Source organism: Trachurus japonicus, chromosome 21 (genome assembly GCF_045865225.1).
Source record: "Trachurus japonicus isolate A0001 chromosome 21, Traja_1.0".
NCBI lineage: Eukaryota > Metazoa > Chordata > Actinopteri > Carangiformes > Carangidae > Trachurus > Trachurus japonicus.
The window spans coordinates 11,968,090-11,987,317 of record NC_140927.1 but is presented as its reverse complement, the minus strand read 5'-3'; the positions used below and the strand labels follow the sequence as shown (position 1 = coordinate 11,987,317).

The following is a 19,228-nucleotide window of genomic DNA, read 5'->3' as shown; positions in this document are numbered from 1 at the left end:
CCCGATAGATCCTGTCAGCAATGATCAGGGTGGCTCCGAAATATATCAACACTCAAGACAGTCATGTCCGAACTTGATGGAAATTTAAAAAATAAAATAAAATAAAGAAAAAAATAAAGAATAAGCTCTGCTCTCTCTGCTGAAATGAACACGAGGAAGCAGCATTTATATCCAACAGCTTCCAAACATCTCACCACCTTTAAAGCCAGGTTAGAAAAAAAACTGCAAGTCTCATTGAATGTTTAAATGTGATATAAATTCCATTTGGGTAATAAATGTGCTCAATAAATTACCCACTGTCCCTCTTCTACAGATCAGAGTGACGAGGTGAGCGCTGGTTGGCCTGAAACATAAGTAACATCAACAATGAAGTTACTGGACACTGATGAAAGCTCTGGTCAAAAGGTCTGTGTCAGTTCCACTCCTCTGTGTATCATCTGAGCGGAGTGATGAAAAAATTAAACTGCAGAGCCTTGAAGTTGGGTTTCCCAGCCCCTTTTGCTTTGGTGTTTACACCACTCCGTTTCTTCTGATGTTCACGGCTGTTTGAACGCACACACACACACACACACACTCTCTCTCTTGCTTTCTCTCTCTGAGGATTTATTGATAATGAGATGAGTGTTATCATTTTTTCAGGCCTGAGCCAGTTCCACTTTAAAACCAATTCAGCTTGTTCTATTCTATTGCAGTTGAACACCATCACTTACACACACACAGACACATAATAAACATGGGAATGTGAAATTCACAGTCATGCACGCACCTCAACAAACGCACAACTATTCTTCCTTTATCATACACTCTCCCTCCCAGCCTCCCCATATCCCGAGAGCTAATTATAGCTTGCCCATTAATCAGCAAACAGCTGTAATTATACTAATTCAAGTGTGTAATCTGATCAAGGTGAGGAAGATCAAATCACAGTCTTTCTCTCCTGCGAGGCTTTAAGGGGGGTTCAGTAATGGTGGTGACAGCACAGACATTGTAAAGAAAATTGGTTTAGACCAAAACAATCTGATTTGACTCGGTGTGGTAGCTGATTAATAGAGCAAATCAAGCACATGTGTAAATAAAGCTATCTATTGTCTGCAAGCCACAGTGGCTGCTAAGTTGCTTTTATTAATTCAACAATGAGTATATTTTTGGAATAGAAATTAAACTATGAGAAACAGTTGGATGCGTACAGAACAGCAGTGTCGTTATTCACCAACGTTGGGCTGCATGGGCTTTGTGTGAATTAATGTTTGGAGTATTTTTGGATTCATCGTTTGTCCTGAGTGTTTATTTGCTTCAGCAACCTGAAGTTCCCAGTGTTTCGTACGTAAATAGGCTGCATTTCAGTTTGTTGGAGACCCCCCAAAAAATAATAATTAACAACATATTAGCACTTATTCCAGTGGTTGATGTTAAAAAAAAAATAAATAAATAAATAAATAAAAAACACTGAATCCAGAACAGACTGATGATGTTCACTGCAGAGCAAAGGATGCAGGTTGTTCCTGTCAGCTTGTCTGTTTCTTCTTCATGTTTTATGATGGATTCACGACAGCGTCGAGTTCAAGCAAAGTCCAAATGTAACATCCTTATTAATTTTGTTGCAAACTCTACTGTCTGTCAGTGTGATGGTAAATGGGGCTGGCAGACAGCTGACCACCACGCTCCGTGTTATCTGTGCGGAGGTAATGCGATATTCCTCAATCTGTTGTTGTGTGGTCTGCGTTGCCGAGAAGCTGTTCGCCGTTGTGCGTTATGTGATCGTATTTTCATTCAGGGCAGCTGCTTGTGTTCTGTGTGTAGCTGAGTTGAGGAGAGGCTTCAAAATTAATGCTCACGACCTTTGATTAGCAATGCAGACGTGCATGATGGGGTTTTTTATTACTGTGAGGTGCTTCCATAAAAAGCACTGTGCCGATTCATCTCATCGGTCCGTGTTGGCTGTGTGAATGAGATGTCAGATCAGATGAGCTGATCTGAGGCAGACCATCATCAGGCCAAGCTGCTGTTGGTTGGCATTAACCCTCATATGCAAAATCTGAAAATAGGAAAATAATCCTGCTACACACCTACAGAAAACATCTGCTTGTGTTACTTGGTTTCATTGTGGCCAATGCTGGTACAAAAATATTATTATTATATTAAATTAAAGTGACTTATTATATTTAAGTGGCATCAGAGTTTACATGTATTGCAGACTGATATATACATCAGTCTATATACTGACATGGATAAATTAGTAGTCTTCTGAAAAGATACTGACACTTAAGGGTACAATGTTTTCCATTAACATTGAAGACAATTTAGAATGAATGTCTCTATTAGTTTGTCTACAGAGCAAAGGTAAATTACATTTTTCAAATGTGACATGTGCCACTCATATCAGTAGGTATTTCATTTCAGACAGAGGTTGGAGAAGCAGCCTCTGATCTGCAGCCAGTGACTGTTTATTCTGCCGACTGAAATAACAACGGATGCTGTGACAGTTTGCTTTGGCTGCAGCTAGAAAACACTGTCTTTGGCTGAGCAGGTTTAAAACAAAAACAATGCTAAAAAAAAAAGTCGGGACATATGACATTTCTTGGCTGTGTACGTGATATCATTGCATAAGACAGAAGGTGAGGCGACATGCCCCTGACACAAGCTTATTCTTGACTATCTATTTTCAAACAGGGACAAAGGCTTCAGTGGCAATAGGGTTGCAATTTGGAAATATTTTGGGTAATAAGTTTGCCTGGGGTGAACTTACAGTTGGTTATGATATCTTGAATTCCTATATGCACCAATCAGCCTCTGGCTCACATGCAGTAAAGGAGGAATACAATCATGTTACCTGTTTCTCGAAGTAGTTAGTTACTGATGTATTATTTTAGCATCACCACTGCAGCAGCATGAAGTTAACTCACAGTTCAATTAATTGCTTGCACTTTTGCTTTAAGTTCTCCTAGTGTTTTTTGCTGCACTTGTGGTTTTGGAAAGATAAAAAAAAGGCACCACCCTCAAATCTCTTTATATAACCAGTGTCTCTCTAACTAAAACCCCACACACACACCACTTCAGCATGTGGACAAGTCCAAACTTAACAGGGCTGAACAAGTCCCGTCGCAGCAGAAACTGTTTTTCACCTATGACCAGACATTTCCTCAATAATTAAACTGAAGGGACACTTCTGGAAAATGTCAATTACATTCTGCATTTATAATCAAGGAAATTAAAAACGGCCACTTCGGTGGCGTGGCACCAGTGTGGGCCACAGAAACCCAGCATCAGTCAGGCTCTATTGGACACTCTGCTTCATGCATAATCAAAATGCCACAAGTGTATAATCATACCCACACTGAGCGAGTACACAACATGTCAGCGTTGAGTAATGGCACCTACCATCATCACTTATTCCAGAAGTACACAGAGATGATTTTACAGCGTGGATACGTAAACATAACCCCCGTCATTGTAGTAATATGAAGTTTAATCACTGTTCCAGATGCACTAAGTCCCATCTGCAGTCTGTACAGTGTAAAGCAGATGTCACTGAGACAGTAAGCAGACCGACTCTGCTGGGTCTAGGCTGCACTATCGCTGATAGCAGTTGCCGTAGCAGCTTCCCCCTCAATGACTACATTGTTTTTGCATCTGGTCGCTGCTCCCACTTTCAGGTTCCAAAACAAATGTGGGCTTTGATACCAGATCTGTCCCGTCTCCTGACTGGTCCCAGGCACAGATGGAGGGAAAACAGTGCGAATGTAGTGCGATATACTTTTCCTTGACAGCCAGCAGACGAAATATACACATAGAACTGTGAGAGAAAGTGAGAAGCAGATCAACGGAGCGTGGGCGTCGGGTGTAAAAGAGTGCAGGTACGTACCAGATGGATTCCTCACATGTAAATACATGCAAATCAGTGTGGTGCAGCGTTGTGAACTGCACTGACCGCTGGATCATACGGAACATATGTTGTTATAGCATCTGAGGGAAGAGAAGCCAAACGCGGTAACATAAGTTTGTTTTAAGATATTTTAGTATGCTGATGTTGATTTTCCCATTAGACCAAATGACTGCACTCAGAAAAGGAGCTTTCCAAAAGAAACGTTAAAAGCCAAATGATTTATGAGGATTAAATATGAGAAGAGAAGAAATATTATAATAAATTCATCTTAAAGCAGAAGCCAAATGAAGGCATTCCTATCTCTTTTAATCTCTTGTTCTACCGTCAGCCTTGTTCCTTTCCTTCATATGTTTTGTTTGATGATCACATCAGCTTCGTCAGCCAATGAACTCCTCACAAACTCCCCTCTGAGTGAGGGGGCATCAGTCCAAAAGGTGCAAACATCTCCCAGTGTCCTCTAACCTTGTCAGCAGCGCTCGGCGTCCTGAGGGAAAAAGCTCCAGAGGTGATTGATTTTACGTGCTACCTGGACAACGGAGACCACACTTGCTTTCTGCTTGAAGCCTAGAGTCGCAGAGCCATCTGTTACGAGGCCAGATGGGTCAGAACCCCCTCCCCCCACCACCGGACTGGTGTGGGCAGTGGAGAGGGGGTTTTTCAAACTGTGAGGTGCTGGGAAGGAGAAACGTGAGGTCGACGGCGCACGGTGTCCTGTGAGAGAGACAGGTGCAGGCTGTCGATTCGGTCCAATAATCATCGGTCTGCAGTCGGAGCCGCGGCTGCAGCTTCAACACACAATGCTTCTGTTTATTTGCACCGAGGTTCTTTAGAAAACCCTTATTGCTGCAATTTGTAAATAATTGCACTCTTTCTCAGAGTAATACATCAGCCTGCTCTCGACACACAGACGTGAACACACATCTCGGAGTTGGAGCGACACACACTTTCCACTGTGTCCAAAGTCAATAAACCGCAGTAAACACAACTGTCAAAGCAAAACGCGCTAAAAACTCAAGGACTGGCTTGTTTTCCTTACAACCACAGTAATCCAGTGACAGCTAGTATCTATGTGTATAGAATAACTGCTGATAACTAAACTCAGCGGTTTTTTTTAAATGGCCCCAAATTGCAAAAAATGTGAGGAAAGCAAGGGTCAAGATGCATCCCACAGCTAATTAAGACGGCATGGTTGTCTCCAATTTGTCTGAGAGGAGCCTCAAGGGTCCAACTTTAAAAACCCTCTAGTGTGTATGATAAATTGCAGGTTTTCATTAGCTGGCAAATATTTTTTTTTAAAAAGAAGCAGAGAGTGATAGCATATAGGTTAATTAAAATAATATTATTCCTTTAATGTTTTCATGGGGCTGGAACGCCGTAAACGCTTCAGCAATGAGGGGGGTAGTGTTCATGGTCTTTCCTCATGTAGGTCCAACCAAAATAAAAATTTCAAGAAAGTATCCATACTGCAGACCAGAGGGTTAGCCAAGACATAAAATATATATAAGAAGTGTTGGTGCAATATTTTAAAATGCTTCAGTCTGAAGTGTCTGTGTGGGGGAAATACAGAAGAAGGAATAAGCTCAAGTCCTAAATCTGATCCTCCTTCAGCCACAAAGCATACACTGACTCTGTTTTCTACTTCACATTACTGTTTGTGACACCGTGACACCACAACGCACACTGCCAAATTATATTATATTTTAAGTCCCAGTTGTGGGACCAAAGGTTACATTTCCAGCGTTTCCCATTTTATTGGTGCACTGCTTGGATGCACAGAAAAAAAAAAAAAAAAGAGCCCCATGACACAGATGAAATATGGCTGGCATATTTCCTGGTGCTATGAGGATTAAATCACTGGAGGCAGCCACCTTTGTAGCAACAACAAAAAAGTGATTAAATACAGTGTGTTATTGTTGCCCGCAGCTCTCATCTTCTATCGCTTATTGAAGACCTGGCACTGCATCATGTAATGTGTCTCGTGTGCCATTGATATATCTACAAGTCCACCATGTCAAAAACATACTCGGGATGTTTGACGGTGAAAAATTGTTGGTTTCAAAATGCATAAACATGCCGCAGAAACTGTTGAGGGAGTAGAAAACAATCTCTGTTTTTTCTCACCTGATTTTTCTTACTGGTCCTGAAACTGATTTTTTTGTTTTGTTTTGTTTTCACCCACAAAATTTTCCGTTCCACAAATTGTGAACTGTGATGTTGTCTCTCGACGAAAACAAACAAACAAAAAAAACCCCTTTGAGCATAAGCAACTCACTGAATTGCACCAAAAAAATCAAAACAAAACAGCAATGCCACAAACTTGTCAGATGCCGTCTCACTCCGCTGCCCCGCAGCAGCACATCACACTCAGCTGGACGAGTGTCGGTCGTCTTGCCAACGCTGCACTAAATATTCATTACAATAATGGAGGTGAGGTGGAAGCAGGAAGGCTCCATGCCACAGGCTGTGTTTTCTGACCACACAGGCAACAGGGACGCCGCTTCCACCAACACTCACACATACACAATGGGACATTGGCTGAAATTTTTGCATTACCAATAATGGAAATAAACAGCCGGCTTGGCCCCACATGTACGGCTGTTTGACAATATAAGCAAATAAATATGTTCTCACGTTGCCAAGTGCAGAGTAAGTGTAAGTGTGTGTGTGTGTGTGTGTGTGTGTGTTTGGGGCTGATACAGAGGCTAATGCCGGTCTGTGGGATAAGAGTGTCTGTGTCTGCTCTTCACAGGAGTGGAGGATGAGGGTGTCGCTGCGGTCCAAGCTGACAACACTGTTCTGTGCCTCTCTGTGCTTCTTCTCCACCTTTACCCCCCGTAGAAAATAAAAAAAAGACTTCATGAACACAGCGTGGCGCCGTCACCCAGGTCACCCCTCCTCCCCACCTGTGGCGATCAGAATCTTCTCAAGGCGACCCTCCTCTTCCTCCTACCTGACACTTCTCTCCCCCCCAGCACCCAGCAGGAAAATGGAGACTATTTAAGAGAAGTCCAACGAGGGCAGTAAATGTCTACTCTTGTCAATAACACCACCTGTGTTTGAGCTTTCCCCAATCCTCCAGGGTGAGAGTATCTGCTTCATGCTGCTTAAAAAGCTTCACAAATCAGACAGAAAAAACATGTAATCCATTAGGATTACTGGACGGTGGCTCTCATTGGAGGGTCTCAAATCACACATTTTAGAAAGAAATGTCAAATACAGCTGATTTTTCAATATATTATCAAAGTCTTGCTCCAAAAACAGTGGATCCAACATTTCAAATGTAAAATAAAGTTTGCCGTGCTTAAATCCAATGTGCAATTTCCTAGTATCAATATAATCGGTTTTAGACGATTTTAGATCGATATGTCGCCCACAAGGCCAACTTGCCGAGCACACATCAATGTAGTTAGATCGTAGGAATATAAATCGATTCATCATAGATGAATCGTAACCGTTATACCCCTAAACATTTGCCATAATGACAGTTGGGAGTGTTTTTAATACTCCCTCCTGGTAAACACCTAGCCTGATGCATCAGCCGCTTATTTCATTACATTTCAAAAAGCGTCTGAACCTGAGCCATAGGGATTCGTTTGCTTCCGGGAGGCGGTTGCTTACATTTGCTTCAACTAATCGCTGCTGCTTGGTGGTCACGTGTGCTATACACCGGTTAAGCTCATAGGTTAATCTTGAGCGCTTGAGTTCAACGTCATCGCCTTCACTTACCCGTCTGTTCGCTGATTGGTCCGTCCGCTCTGGCGGACGGAGCAAACCGAAACGCATTGCTAGTGTCCTGACTACATTGTTGAGGCAAATGAAATTTGCCGGAACCAGTAGGCGGCGCTAGCCTGGCTAGTAAACACCCACATCTTTTAAACTTATTTGAAAAACACTGATTTTCATTTCAACTCAAAACAACTCTATTCTGAGATGACCCTGATTATCTTTTTCTCTAGAGCCACGGGCTCTGTTTGCACACGCTGCCTAACACCCACAGTGATGCGTAAACCGATTGTAATCTTATGTCAATGACTGAAAGGGGACGTGGTAAAATACTGCATCGACTGTAAATAAACGTATTTCAAATGGGCGCTATAATTAAACATTCAAAAATGAACAAAAAAAAAAACGGAGCATGGGTTCTGAGATTCAACCGAACTGGGGGTAAATGGAGGAGACAGGCAGAGAGAGACAAAAAGGGATGGAGGAAGAGTGGAGGATCCCCTGATATTTGAGCTATTCTAAAAATAGCCACATGGAGCTGAGATATGAGATGTACTCCTCAAAGACCTCAGAGAGCAACGAGAGAAACAGAGAGCAGAAACTGCATATACCCACACATACATCCACTCGGCTGTGCAGCTGAACACTGGGGATACGCTGCCAGTTAGCATCTGGTGCTCGTGTGAGTTACACCACTGTTTACCATATGAACTCTGTCTCACAGTGAACACGAGCCCCGCTCATGTATGGATGCTTGGTAATGTATAAGCCCTCATTTGTCACTGGAGAAACTCCAGCGTTGAAAGACTCATGTAGGCAAGCAGACCCAAAAAATTTAATCCAATGCTGGATTTGTGACACATCTCCGACTCCACTATGTTGATCACAGAGGGGAAAACTGGGAGAGGCTTCTCCTGCTTCCACCACCACGGTGTCACCTTAAAACACCTTCAGCATGTTTGTGATTCTCATTCTGTCTTGGTGCTGGCTCCTTGTTTGGTCATACTCTCCCCCCCAAAAAATAAGGCACATTGTGTCTGAGTTCCGGCTAAATGTCACAGTTCTGAACTCACCGTTCCACTGAGTAATCAAAGGGGTTTAATGTGCCGATCCTCTGCAGTCCTCAAATGTCATACACAGCTCCTGCAGGAAAAAACAGAACATAAATCATAAATATATCAGTACATGAGGTTCTCTGCAGTATAAGGTCACTATTACAATAATAACTAATAAATATTTGAGTTTAGGGATGTCACGATTACTTGTTTGCACAATTAATTGCGATTAAATGCCACAATTAATTAATCGTAAACATTCCTCAGTACCGCCACTTTCGAAAAAAAGTTATGTTGGAACCATATCGGCAGATCAGCGCAACTCGCACAAAACGAAAACAAATGTAACATGAAATTGGTAAGAAATTAATTAAAAGAAAAAAAAGATTAAAATAAACTTAAAGCAGAAGTAAGTGGTCCGGTCGTTTTCGCTAATGCTGCGTTCCAGGCAGGCTTTTGAAATCGTAAATTACAGCTTCAAGTCACAACTTACGACTTTGTAGCGTTCCAGGCAACCCACTCGTGTTTCTCCGACCTGTTTTACCGGTGAAAGTCACTATAACGGCCACTCGTAACTTCTGACCCGTGAACTCGTACCAGATCGAACTGGTACGACTTCACGGTCGGAAAAATACGAGTTTCCTTGAACGCACCATAACAGTCCTCGTCCCTACGTCGCCACATTCACGGCGTCCCTTGGCTGCACACACAGCCCTGCATGCCGTTCTCTCTCCTCATTGGATAAAAACTGTAGGATACGATAAATGTTTTCTCCTGGGCTCAGAGCAGAGCAGAGGGACTGACAGACCCGTGTTTCAGACCAAACACTCTATAGAAGTGATTGCTGTCGGAAGATATAACTATTTAAGACTTATATTAACACAAATATATCACTTACTTCTGCTTTAAACATTTGGTATAGATGACAAATAATCGAAACCGAAAGTAAGGAAACGCTGGTCGGCTCGCCCAGCACTTCCACCACTAATTAAAATAACAAAATAACGATAGAGACAAAACAATATATTGATCGAAAATGGAGCCATTAACAAGTGTGGGTAGCGTAGATTCATCCACATTAATATGAGACTTTTTTATAACCAAATACAAACTCCTCGTTGTTTTTTTTTGACTATATTTGATTTTTACACATTCATAGTGTTGTGAAATGCATAATAATCCTGATAATCCTGATACTGTGAATCTTTCTCTGAAAATAATCGTACCAAGAAAATCCATAATCGTGACATCCCTATTTGAGTTGATTGTATTTCTTTGTATTTCTTCCTTCAAATATGCACTACATTTTTACTTGATTAACGGGAATGTAGTTCAGAGTGATGCTGCATCATATTCTCAACACCGGGTCAGTGTGGACGCTCTGCCTTTGACCACAATGCTAAATTAAGGCTTGACCAGTGTTAGAGAAGCTCTGCAGGCAGTCGGTCGGACGTCACCACAACAGAAGAAACCACTGGCCAACACCCCACTAGACCCCGCTCCGGGCAGCTCCACTCCAACCAGCACCCTCCAACATCAATACCACCACACAACGCCTCTTAAAACAGAGTGGCAGCAAAACGGCCGAGACATCCGCGGAGGCGTGGAAACGGGGAACAGATGCTACCCCCGTCGTCCAATCACATTAGTGACTGTGATCCTGTTGTTACAGGCACAAGGACGGAGGGATCGCTTGAAAACAGAAAACAGAGGTGACAGTGGCAAGGTTTAGTCTGAACTGAACCCGAGTGGCAGGCTTCTAAATAAATTAAGATCAAGTCACTTGTCTCGCGTTGCCCATGTGACCTGCCCTTCACCAGTAACAGAAGGAGAAAAGAGAAAACCAAGCAGGTCCAGTCGCACATTTAACACCAATAATGCTAATAGCATACACGAGCAATTAGGTAGCGGTATCATCAAATACAACCTGAAACCTCTCAACGCAATGTAAAACTTCATATGCTTTTCAAGCTAATTGGAGTCTTTAAATACATTATTTAGATTCTCTGCTGAGCGCTGCAGACGGTCACATGGCATCCAGCTTGAGCATATGGTCAACTTAGATGGACAGAAAGGCACTCTCCATATTTCACACCCTCCTGCATTCTGTGGACATGTGTGTGTGTGTGTGTTTGTGTGTTTGTCTCCATCATCTGTATTCAAGACATCCACCAAGGTGCTCTACAACTCTCTGAGCTGCCACGAGGATCCTTTGCACAGAAGTCACCTTCCTCAAAGTTAGCCTCAATTTACATAGTTTTACATGTTACATATTATATGTTACTATGCATTTCCATGTAGAAAAAAAAAAAAAACTAAGAAGAAGAATGTCAGACTCAGAACAGTGTCCAAAAGCACAGAGTTGTATCAATAGTCATGTTTCCATCCACCTATTTTCATGCGCATTTTGATTTTGCACTTCAAAAAACCTGAGTGCAAACGCCAAAAATGTGCATCAACCTTAAAATGTGTATCACGTTTTTTTTGTGCAAGGAGGAGCTAAAAAATATGCTTCATCGATACAGATAAATGTGCTTTAGTGCTACAGTATGGAAACAAATAAGCGGGCAAGTTATGAGTGCAAAATGATGACGTGGGTGGCCGTTGCTATTGCCTTCTCCAACGTCTTTTAACAGTAAGCAGGCATGGCCGTTAGAACTCTTCCAAGACCACATATCTGGAATATTATTTCTTCAAAACTCTCCACTATCTTCTCTCTTTTGCCACCGGTTGTCCCGTTTGTTAACCTTTTTGTCGTCATCGTGTGTGGCGTCTTCTTTCTCCTGGCTGCAGATTGGCAGCTGACTCGAGAATTAGCGCAAAATTGTAGTGGATGGAAATGCCGCATTATAAACTCAGCACTGAAGTGATGAAGATTGAACACTTTTTTTTTCCATCAATGACCTTTGGTGAACCCAAAACATCAATAAAGAAATAATGTTTACTAACCTCACACAGCATGTACCTGCTTTGATATGACAAATCATTTTCTAGTGGCTAAACTCAGGGATGGTAATAAAAAAAGAAGCCAGCAATGAAAGTGGAGCATCTGCGTACTGACTGTGCATGAGCTCTGGCTGCTTTTTTGGTTAATATCGTGTAAGATTTGTTACATAAATCAGCCGGGAGTTGCTATGACTCACCTTGTGTTTTCTCACTCTCGTGTTTTGTGACCAAGTAAATGCAACAGAAGTGGAGGAGGACAGACCACACTAGTACTTAAGCTGCCTCGTCTCTAAGGGCTCGAGTGTACGGTGCTGCTAATTTAGCAGAAGCGAATGCATCAATTGGACTTTAAGAACATTCAACCACCACTACCATCTGCTCTGGGGATTCTGTTTTCTGCCTCCTCGACTAGCTATCAAGAGCAGAGGAGGGGGGTTGGGTGTGAGGGCTAATGGAGATGGTGGAGGTTGGAGGTCGCCTCCGCTTTAACTGCGAGGATGTGTAGTAAAACACAAGCCCATAACGAAGTGAAATCTCATTACAACGCCGCATCGAGAGGCGCTCCTCCACTGATGTGTAGGAGATCATTTGTATCCCTGAAATGACCCATGCTTCAGTAGTAGTAACAAATCTGCATTGTATGTGCTTCATCCTGACAGGCATTTTCACTGTGATGCTAAGTCTGTTATAAAACTCACAGCAGCTGCAAATCTTGTTGCAAACGCCTCTGATTCAGTGTTTGCCTTTTTTTTTTTTTTGCACAGACTGTTTTCCTGCTAACAAATGTTGCAGTTCCACACAAGCAGCCAAACACAGTGACAGATGTCAACTGTGATAAATTACAGACAACTGATGAATCAGCGATAATACGCTCAGGCAGCTGATTTCTAAATGAGCTCCTTGTGTAGCTTCTTACAGAAATTTGGAGGACCAGAATACAGAACAGAACACAGCGCCATCCGTCCGCTGACAAACGGTGTCTGCCCTGAGCTAATCCAAACTTTCAACACAAGTGCAAAGTGAGAGGAAGTTCCCCAGCATTTCTGACATCAGACTGAAACCCCAAAACAGTGTTCAACCATCTGTGTCTCTTCCTTTCCGTTAGTGGCGGTGAGGTGATTCAGCTCTTACAAAAACGGGAATGCAACATTAGTGAATCAAAAGCTGTGTGATACATTTGCATTCTGACTTCAGACTACGGTTAAAGGAGACATATTATGCCCCTTTTCCACAAAATAAAATAGTTCCCAGGTGTCTTAAAGACATGTCTGTGACATGCTTTGGTCAAAATACGCCAAGGATCAACATCACAGCTCTTTTCATCCTCTCTAAACAGCCCTGTTCAGAACGGCTGGTTTCAGTGCATGTTCCTTTAAATGCAAATGAACCACTGCTTACCCCGCTCCATCTGTACTGCTACTCACAAATTTGAAAACTAATGACATCACTATCAGACAACCGAGGGAACAGTTCATAAAACCATATGGATTTCAACTTATAGGAGCCTGCAAATTACAAATTTTATTGTCAATTAACATATTTTGGGGGCCAGAAGGCAAGACAAACAGCCAGATATATGTTAAAGAGCCATCAAAAGGTGATATTTCTATAATATGTCCCCTTTAAATCTCTCTCATCCACTTTTTCTGTAGGGTTCAGTTAATATAACAAGAAAAACACCTCATGGAAACAGATAATTCAACATGGCGTCCTGACAAAAACACTGGCTGATAAAAATGCCGTTGGTGTTACACTCCTCTCTCCCAAATGTCTTTGTGACAGAACATTTCAGTGAAGGAAGAATCTCTGTCACCCCTCAAGTATTCTCTTTATCTCATTCACATGTTCTAGTCAAGGTTAAAGTTTCCATGTTCCCTCTGAAAGAAAATCTCGCAGTAAATATTTTTGCAAGGCTATTCAAGATATTTCTAATTGATCAGTATTGATTCTAATAATTCTACACCAGCTGTCAGACACCCCCTGTGACCCTCTTGTAACTTGATCTTAAAGGTCCCATATTCTATGAAGGGAGTGACATTGTTCTGATATCTACTTTGATTATATAGCAGGTCTAGGTTTTAAATTAATACTGTGAAAATATCAAAGCCTCAGTCCACAGAGAAAAGCACACAGCGTGTATTCAGAAAAGAGCCTTAAAACCACCTGTCAGGACTTCTGTAACTTTGTGATGTCACAACAAATAAGAAATGATGACAACAAAACAAAACAGTCACTGCTCTCCGCCATGCCCCAACCCCGACTCACAATCCAAACTTGGTTTCTCTAAGTGTTTTACTCTCTTTTTATTGGATCACTCAGAAGAAATTCAACCAATCATAATAGAGGCTCAGAGCCTCCTCTCTTCGGGCTCACTGACCTGTTGGAACTAGACCTCCAGAGAGAAGCCTGAGCCTGAAAGGAGATGTAAAACTGCACTGATTTTTGGTTCTTAAGAAAACACTAATGTATCTACATATTGATCAACACCTCAAATAAAACACTGGGAAGGTGTTAAGTACAGGACCTTTACAAACACTGGAAAGGAATCAATGACTGCAAGTGTCAGCTTACAGTTATAGTTAATTATAATGAATTGCAGTGTTATTATTCACTCTTAAGCGGTATCTGATTGTTCTTTATTTCTATCAACTCTGTTTTTTCCAGCCTCCGACTCTCTGAAATATGCTGCTGACTTTAACATCTGCTTCTCCAGTCAATCGATAAACCACATCACGAGTTTTACTATCTATGTGACCGGCCTTGCCTTAAAATTCTCTCTGCATGCTATCACAGGTGGAAGTGTCGGGCCAAACGATGCTGTGACGATGACAGACGACTGCAACAAACTTCGGCGCGTTTCCACATCATTATGCAGATGGCATGACAGCTGATGGCTTTTGGAGCCTAGTGGCTGCCAAACAGCCGTCACTTTTGAAAACTGAAGTCAGGGATTAGGATGGAAGTCACATACTGGGAAAGTTTGTGAAGGGAGGAGGGAATGACTCACTCTCGCTCACTCCACACGCTGCTGCAAAGGTATCGCTGAGGAATTAATATCTAGTCAGTCCAACGGAGCTGCTCAACGGCCGACAACACAACAGCTGTGCTGAAAGTGAAGTCGGACGCACCTTCCCTGGCTAATTAAGTTTTTGTGAGAAATGTTGCGTGATACGATCCCTCCATCCTTTGAATTATAGGTGATCAAAGCCGCCCCGTTGATGTCAAAATGTGCCATGAGTGCAACACTGATGCAACACTGGCTTGAAATTTGATGTGTCAAGTGAGGGTTATAATGAAATAGTTTAAGAAGAATCCCGCGGCTGGAGTAAACTGCAGATCAAAAACTGATGTACGTTTTGTGTATATTAGTAGCCAGCCTAGTTAATTTTCCACTGCCTATCCTGTTTCTCTCTGCTATCTGACCGCCTTCTACCCACATCACTTCTTTTCGCCGACCCATCTCTTTTTCTTGCTAGCTCAAAAAAACTTTTTTTTTTCCTCCGCTGACACCTCTGTTGACAGCTTTGTGCATCTTGCCAGAGCACAGGGCAACAAAGGAAACATTTCAGCCCAACACCCACAAGGAGCTACAGAGGGTTCAGTTGCATCTGATACTTGACTAAAAGCCAGAAGAAGACATAAATAATATTTAGGGCCAATAGTCAGTATGTCTGAACAATTTACTTATCATTTACCACTGCACATACAGTAAGACCGACCCTGGATGACTGCAGAAATAATGATAGATGAGGAGATGAAGATGTCTATTCATGACTAATCTCAACATAATTACACATAATTTATTCTAATGTAATTATTTTGGTACACTGGTGCGACTCAGAAAGAAAGAAACACTGATTCTTTAATTCAAATGTGACCATCTCCTATACGTTTATCTGAGAAGCTTATGTAATGTAATGTTAGAAAGTGTTTTTCCATGTCTTAATAGCTGTATAATTGACAATATCGAGTTGATTTACTGACCTTATGAACCTTCTGCACTTGTATCCTTGTTATATTGGAATTTTAACATCCTGTAATTGCCACTTGTTCAGCAAAAGTTAAAAGTTATATATGAGCTTTAAAATGAGTGGGAAACATAAATTAAAGAAAAATGAAATGAGACCAAAAACAGTGACTCTGTTTACACAGGACAGCAACTGTAACTCTTCAGACCCAACACACAACTTCCACGATGGTGTGTATATGTGTGTGTGTGTATATATATATATATATATATATATATATATATATATGCAACAGCCAATGATATCAACAGACTATTGATGTATTTTAATAAGTCACAAACAACACAGCTGCTTTAAAACACAGTCGCACACCTACTGTACTGGCATACCTCGATATTTAAGAGCAGCTCTTGACATCACTACAAAAGGTTAAATGTTGGTTGCTGGAGGGAAACACACAGACTTGAAAAATAATTGTCACTCTTATAAAGAGGAATTATGTCTGAGAGCCACTTTGCATAACTGGGTCTGACACGGGCTACACGTACTGCAGACACACAAACGCACAGACACGCCATCAGCCTGATTAACCCTCAGGCTTTAGCACACAGTATAGATTATGAGTCACAACCACTCATTAGAAGGGGACTAAACAGAGCGGCTGCATTAAAAGAGGTCACCCTTGTTTAACTGACTCCATCACATGCATCGTGACCCCGTGGTGTTACTGTAGGCAAAACTGCATGCGTATCTGTGTGGTCTGTACGTGTCTTTAACCGCTAATGGTATCGACCGAACCTACGTATGTTTTGCTTTCAGCGCTGGAACATAAACTTTTCTAATACCATCTGAACATCAGAAGTCAGGCTTGCACTGTAGTTTTACCACCTCTTTGTTCACTGCAGAGTCTGTGGGCTCAGCAGCTTGACTGTCGCCTCAGCGCTTGAGGCAACAGTGAGGTCTTGGTGAGGCATAAAAACACAGACAGACACATAACTCAATTACAATTCTGTTCTCTATCACTGTATAATATGCCCAAGTTAATTTGGAGCTGAACAAAACATATAACAGGGCTTTTTTCACTGTTTTTGCACATGATTCGATCACCCCCCTTTTTAAAACATAGCCCATTTCATCATGGAGGAGACTCTTGAACTGGAAACTTACTAGATTTCAGTAATGAGCCATAATAACATGCTTGCAGCTGTAGGGGGGTTGGAACCAATCCCTGTTGGCACTGTTCAAGGTCAGGATACACTCAGGACAGGTCACCAGCCTGTCACATGGGGCCAACATATAGATATGAACAATGCCATTCACACATTCACATCTGCTGGCAATTTAGGGGCATTGATTAACCTGGGAGAAGAGAACACACACAGGGAGAACAGGCAAAGCCCCAGGCTTAGGAATCAAACCTTCCTTCCTTCACTGTTGCCTTTCATTCTTGATTTTTGTAAAAGCACACTAATGCTGTATAAAAACCTTGAATGGTGAGAAAGTCACAAAGCAAGCTGAAACTCACCACAGTCAAACTGTGTTATTTGCTCTACTCATCTAGAATTAGGTACCACGCAACCGGTACTGAGTTATCTCAGTGTCTATGTGCGTCTCTGCACCTGCATGAGAAGTGCTGATGAAAGTGCAGGTAATCAGACCGACTGAGCCAGCAAAGGGAAATAACAGCTTTTCTACTACAATTCAGTACATGCAGGGCACCAAATGGCCTAATGAATATGATCTGGCACTTGAATCAATGCAATCCTGTATCATTTAAACTGGCACGCTCACAAGAATCAGTTGCATATGCAACCACTGTGGTCAAAGTTTGAAATCCTGTCATGATTTTGTATGAAAGATTTGCTTGTGTCGTTTTTTTAAGTATATTTTTGGAGTTTTTTTGCCTTCATTGATAGAATGGCTCAACCCACTGAGCCAAACGGCGCCCCTTTTTTTGTTTCTTTGTTTTTGGTCAGTCTGGTTGAGTGGTGACTGCAATGGCAGCACTGTTAAATAAAGGAAGACAGTTACCTTTGATATCATTACCTGCACCATATTCACCTTATCATTTTACAGACATTTAGCTCAGTCTGTTTGAAGGCCATTATTTTTGCAGGTATTTGGTCATAAACCAATAACTGAACACACAAAAGCTATACCTGCCGTTCTGTTCAGACTAAAGACACAGATACACATGTGCACAGAGCACACACACACACACAGATGCAGAGAACGCAGAGCGAGCAGCTGGCCATCGTGCGCACTGGTAAAATGATCTAACTGTTGATGCTCCTGTGAGTGTTGGAGCCTCGGTGTGAAACTTCACTGATAAATGATTGTGTGTTCTTCAAACCTATTTAGGGGCTGTGTTAACTCTTGAATCCTTGAACACAGTGTAGGCGCTGTGCTGGACGGGCGTAGTGGTGAAAATGAGTGCGTTCACTCGAGTGTTGTGTTTACATCACTGCCGACTGCAGCCACAGCTGATTAATACCTGCACCTAGTGTAATTTGACCCAGACGGGGATGCTGATGCTGCCCTTTCACATTGATGACAAAAGCCTGATGTTAGTGGCTCTTAACAGGGTTTCTGACCAGTGGAAATGGGGCTCAGTATTTATTTACATCCCCGGAGTTATGCAGCTGGCATGACAGGTACAAATCTAAGCAATGAGGACTTCCACTAGTTGTCTGTTTAAAACTTGTACTTTCACTGTGAAATTGGTTTTGACTGGAAGAGAAGTCTCTGCTTGGCAAATCAAACAGACGGATTCAGTTAGTTAACATCCTTTGAGGCCTTGAGGGTTTAGCACTCGCTCTTCCTGCACCGGTTCCACGTGTAAACACAGACAAATGAGGTCCTGACCTAAATTAAAAGTAAAACAGACCGACGAGGTTCAAACCTGGCCTTGATTTATTAGCATGTCTGAGTAAACGTTAACCCTAAGAGTCAACTAAATAATCAGCGTGAAGATGATGCGCTTGCAGCGAGGGAATGGGGAAGCAGTTTGAATCTTTCCATCCGACGTCCGTGACTCGATAATTTGAAAAATCTTGTTATTCTGTGCTTTTTTTGTTAACACATCAGATGCCGAGGGGCTGAGTTCACTTTACAATGGCTTTGATTCGGGCACATTTCATTCAGAGTCATCACTTTTTCCAGATGACACAACCCTCTGGAGTGTACATTACTCACATCGCTATGACAACCCATCAAACTGTATCTATGATGCTCAGTGACAGCCGCGGACTGAGTATCTGGAGCTGGATGTTCGCTGAGTGTAGTCGGTGCTCAACAGGTGAGCTAACCTGAGAGGAGGAGGCAGGAAAGATGGAGGAGCAGGAGCAGAGGCAGGTACAAGTACGCCACGAGCAGCGAGGGTACAGAGTCCTGTGCAGCAGACTGTGACAAATAATACTAGTGTAACGCATTCATGCTGAAAAAGCTAATTAGAGGGCACTTTTCTCTCCCTTTACCTTCTCTCCCTATAAACATGTTTGATCTACATTAGGATGTGGGCTCAAACAGGACAAACATTCAATTTTGTCACCATGAGAGTTGTTGCCTCGCTTTTCATGCAGGCCTACTTACCTGAAGTAGGAGTTGCCTTCATGGTGTTGTATTACAAATGCACAATGGCTACTGTTATTGTC

At 42.1% G+C, this 19,228-nt stretch overlaps 1 protein-coding gene across 3 annotated transcripts in view; it reads right to left on the bottom strand.

Moving 5' to 3' along the window:
• adarb1b (adenosine deaminase RNA specific B1b) overlaps nucleotides 1–19,228 on the bottom strand; it is a 114,171-nt gene that overhangs the window by 64,071 nt on the left and 30,872 nt on the right. For 2 of the 3 annotated variants that reach the window (XM_085764296.1, XM_085764299.1), the window contains exon 2: nucleotides 8,680–8,749. The gene's annotated coding sequence lies outside the window, so the exon portion shown is untranslated. Of the gene's footprint in view, nucleotides 1–8,679; nucleotides 8,750–17,928; nucleotides 18,018–19,228 lie in introns of those variants that run through there. The other variant, XM_085764298.1, reaches the window with a different exon arrangement.